Source organism: Mesoplodon densirostris, chromosome 1 (assembly GCF_025265405.1).
Source record: "Mesoplodon densirostris isolate mMesDen1 chromosome 1, mMesDen1 primary haplotype, whole genome shotgun sequence".
Classification (NCBI taxonomy): Eukaryota; Metazoa; Chordata; class Mammalia; order Artiodactyla; family Ziphiidae; genus Mesoplodon; species Mesoplodon densirostris.
Window position 1 is genome coordinate 93270096 of NC_082661.1, and position 4641 is coordinate 93274736.

The window sequence follows — 4641 nt, forward strand, 5'->3', positions numbered from 1 at the left end:
TTTTCTCTAGTTGCGGCAAGTGGGGGCTACTCTTCATTGTGGCGTGCGGGCTTCTCATTGCAGTGGTTTCTCGTTGCGGAGCACGGGCTCTAGGTGCGCAGGCTTCAGTAATTTTGGCTCGCGGGCTCTAGAGTGCAGGCTCAGTAGTTGTGGTGCACGGGCTTAGTTGCTCTGTGGCATGTGGGATCTTCCTGGACCAGGGCTCGAACCTGTGTCCCCTGCATTGGCAGGCGGATTCTTAACCACTGCGCCACCAGAGAAGACCAAGAAATCTTTTTAAATATTGATTAATTTTAAAATAACAATAATAAGCTCATTACATGTTGTATTAGATTTCTACGGTTGCTGTGAAAAAGTAACACAGACTGGCCTTAAACAACAGAAATTCTCTTGCAGTTCTGGATGTTAGAAGGCCAAAGTCAAGGCGTCCACAGGATCATGCTCCTTCTGAAGGTGTTCCAGTGAAAGATGTGTTCCATGCCCCTCTCCTAGCTCCTGGTGGTTGAAGGCAATCTTTGTCATGCTTTGGCTTATAGATGCATGATTCCAATCTCTGCCTCCTTTCTCACATGGCATTCTCATTCCTGTGATCAAATTACTCTCTTCTTATAAGGACACCAGTCACTGGATTAGGGCCCACTCTAATCCAGTATGGCCTAATTTTAACTTGATTACATCTGCAAAGACCTATTTCCAAAGATCACATTCACTGGTACTGGTGGTTAAGACTTGAATGTATCTTTTGGCAGACACAATTCAACCCACGAATGCTAACATTTATAACGTTTTTAATAAAAATAACTTTGTTTTCCAATACACCCCCGCAATTTTTTTAGTGAGTAGTGAGTGTAGCATTACTTTAGTTTTGTAAAACTTTTAAATATCTAACTTCATGGAAGACAGCTGGACTGCCATATCTGCTTCCCCACATTTAATCTGTTCTGAAAGGTTAAAGTATATGAAGAAAATCTGGCTGGAAAAAGGAAAAGTGTTTTCCTTTTCAGATAATTGAGGATATTCTTCTTTGATACTACACCCAAATACTACAAGTGATAGTTTCTTAAACGTTGCAGTGTGGTATCTCAAACCATATTAACTTTTCATTCTTTGATTCATTAAAAACCATTGTTCTGTATCCTGGAACAGAAAGAGGATGTTAGTAGAAAAAGTGGTGTAATCTGAACAAAGTCTGTAGTTTAGTTAATAGTGTTGCACCAATGTTAATTTCTTAGTTTTGACAAATTTACCACAGTTATGTAAGATTTTAGGGGTAGCTCAGTGAAGGTCATATGGGAAATCTTGCTACTGTCTTTGCAACTATTCTATAAATTTCAGATTGTTTTGCATTAAAAAGTTTTTTTTAATGGATGCTCATATTAACATGTTTATTAATGTTTTACAATTTAAAAAATGTTTTCACCTCTTGCTTTATCATAATAAATGGGTTGGCAGTAATGGCTAGAATTACTATGTCCATTTTATAAAAGAAAAAACTGAAAGAAGTTCAGATACTTGATAAGATTCTCACTGTTGAATGGTAGAGCCAGAACTCTTCCCCTTCCCCTCCTTCTGTCTCAGTCTTCCAGAGAGATTCCCCTTAGCCTGGGCTAAGGACTCTAATCTTTTATTTCTGTAACTTTTATCATAGCCCTTATCGCATTATATTTATTTATTAATTTATTTTTTATGTGGACCATTTTTTTTAAGTCTTTATTTAATTTATTACAATATTGCTTCTGTTTTATGTGTTGGTTTCCTGGCCCCAAGGTATGTGGGATCTTAGCTCCCCGACCAGGGACTGAACCCACCCCCCCCCACTGCATTGGAAGGCGAAGTCTTAACCACTGGACCACCAGGGAAGTCCCTCATTATATTTAAATAGTCAACTATCTGTGCCGCACCCTTTCCAAACTTGGTCTGTGAAAGAAGCAGGTCTGATTCATTTTTTATTCATGCATAGTTCAAGGACTACCAGATGGTCCATTAAAGTTTGCAGAATGATTCCAAGGGCAGTGCTCTTTCCACTATACCAGGTTATAGTTTTAAAGTACAGTTGACCCTTGAAAATCAGAGGTTAGGTTAAGAACGCTGACCCTCTGTGCAGTAGAAAATCCTCCTGTAATTTATAGTCAGCCCGGCACTGCGTATACTTGGTTCCTCCGTATCCCCTGTTCTGCGTCCCCATATTCAACCAACCCTGCTTGGTTCTGTACTGCTGCAGTATTTATTATTTTAAAAAATCCAGGTGGGGCTTCCCTGGTGGCGCAGTGGTTGAGAATCTGCCTGCTAATGCAGGGGACAAGGGTTCGAGCCCTGGTCTGGGAAGGTCCCACATGCCACGGAGCAACTAGGCCCGTGAGCCACAACTACTGAGCCTGCGTGTCTGGAGCCTGTGCTCCGCAACAAGAGAGGTCGCGATAGTGAGAGGCCCGCGCACAGCGATGAAGAGTGGCCCCCGCTTGCCGCAACTGGGGAAAGCCCTCGCACAGAAATGAAGACCCAACACAGCCAAAGATAAATAAATAAATTAATAAACTCCTACCCCCAACATCTTCTTTAAAAAAAAAAAAATCCGGGTGTAGTTGGACTCAAGCAGTTCAAACCCCTGTTGTTCAAGGATGACTGTATATTATTTAGATTCAGCAGCTGAGGAGAGCAGGACGTGGTCGCCTTGGTCGAAGATCCTGTTCTTTGGGGTAAACTGCAATCTGCTAGGGATATTTTTGCCGGTTCCAGTTAGAAGTGAGACGTCCAAGGATCACTCTAAAGATAAAGTCACCAGGGAGTAAAGTGAGAAGCACCGTGACAGGGGTAAAATTCAGAATAGGCACCGCGCTTCCAAGGATAGCAGCAGCACTGGTCTTCGTGCAGCTCTACAGCCCACCTCGGCAGCAGCCTGGGCTCGGGCGCTGGGAAAGTTCCAGCACGTCAGGCACCTCCAGCTCCAGCAGCTCCTCTGCCAGTCAAGTCCTTCTCCACACAGCTTTGACAAGAGGTGGTGTTCCTCCTCCCAGTCAAACCACCCAAAAGAGATGGAAGAGGAAAGAAAGGGAGGAGACGTTCCCCCTGTCCCCACCCCAAAGGGCGCCAAGCATGGGAAAGCTCACCAAGACTGTGACCAAGGATCATGGCATGGAGATATTCTCCATCTGTGGGAAAATTAAGACGATTGACACGCCTGTAGAAGGGAAGCACCCTGATCTATCTGAAGGCCAAACATAGTAGAGTTTGAGAATCCATTTCGAGGTGAGAAGGCCCTGAAGCACATGGACAGAGGATACATTGATGACCAGGGGACCAACGCCACCAGTATGCTGGCCCCCGGCCTAGGCAGCCCCCCAGGTGATCTAGCTCTCCCGGGAGAAAGCTGCTACTGGTTCCCCGGTGGTGCAGGTCATGCCCCCCCGAGGCTCAGGTCTCTGTGTGCCAGTGACCCCCTTTTGCCGGCCACGCCACAGTCCCAATTCCTCTGGGTAAGCGGTGCCACTGAAGTTCATGTCCCCTGTAATCTATACCCCATGCAACTCGGTTTTGTCACTGTTCTACAATGGAAGATAGGAAAGAAATCCTCTCAGAGGCAGGCTTCTAAAGCAGCAACTGAGACTTTTCCTGTGAAGGCCGAGCTCTGGCTGTAGGAGTGCTGTTGGTTTGGGATGGACCTCCAGGTTCCTGGATAGAAAGCTCACACATTTCCAGCTCCTGTGACAGAGTCGGTTCAGTGGCAAAGCCAGCAGGGACAAACAAGGCTCCAGGTGGCAGTGTGGCCCCTGCTTGGGTGCACATTTTTCCTTTCCACAGATGACCTGGGGTCACACTGGTGGCCTGGTCATACTCTTGCTTGTTACCCTGAGAGATCCTTCAGGAAAAGGGAGGAAGCTTTGTTGCAGCTGCCTTTTCTGTTAGGCCTGGCCCCTTGCTCCCCTGCTTGAATCCTTTTCTGACCCCTAGGGTCAAAACATCCAGAGGAGAGCCTCTCTCTGTTATCCCATGTTAGTTGACATAAATGGTTGTTTTTACATGTACTCATGCACATATACATACACCCTACATCTCCCTTTCTCTCTCTGAAATAGGTGAACAGGTCAAGAACAGCTCTGCAGAGTCATCACGGACCCCCCTGTGGCTGGTATACATGGTGGTCCTGCAGGTTACCTTGGCAGCATCTACATTGTTTTGGCTTTTATTGTATAGTCAGTATAATGGGGGAGAGGGGCTGGAGGTTGAATTAATCACCAATGGCCAATGATTTAATCAGTCATGCTTAAGTGATGAAACTTCCAGAAAAATCCATAAGCAGTGGGATTCGGAGAGCTTCTGGGTTGGTGAACACATCAAGGTGCTGGGAAGGGGGAGTGACATGCTGGGAGAGAGCCTGGAAGCTCTGAGTTCCTCCTCCCCCTTACCTTGCCCTGTGCATCTCTTTCATCTGGCTGTTCCTGACTTGTATCCTTTAAAACCAACTAGTAAATGTTAATAAAGTGTTTCCCTGAGTTCTATGAGCCATTCGTTCAAATTATCAAACCTAAAGAGGGGGTTGTGGGAACCTCTGATTTGTAATTGGCTGGGCAAAAGTGTGGGTGGCCTGAGTACCATGTTTGTTGCTGCTGTCTAAAGTGAGGGCAGGGACTTCCCTGGTGGTCC

General features: G+C 45.6%; 1 pseudogene; it reads left to right on the forward strand.

The window, feature by feature from the left end:
• The first annotated feature begins 2618 nt into the window (after positions 1–2618).
• On the forward strand, positions 2619–3346 carry LOC132488351 (RNA-binding protein with serine-rich domain 1-like; annotated as a pseudogene).
• The last annotated feature ends 1295 nt before the right edge of the window (positions 3347–4641 follow it).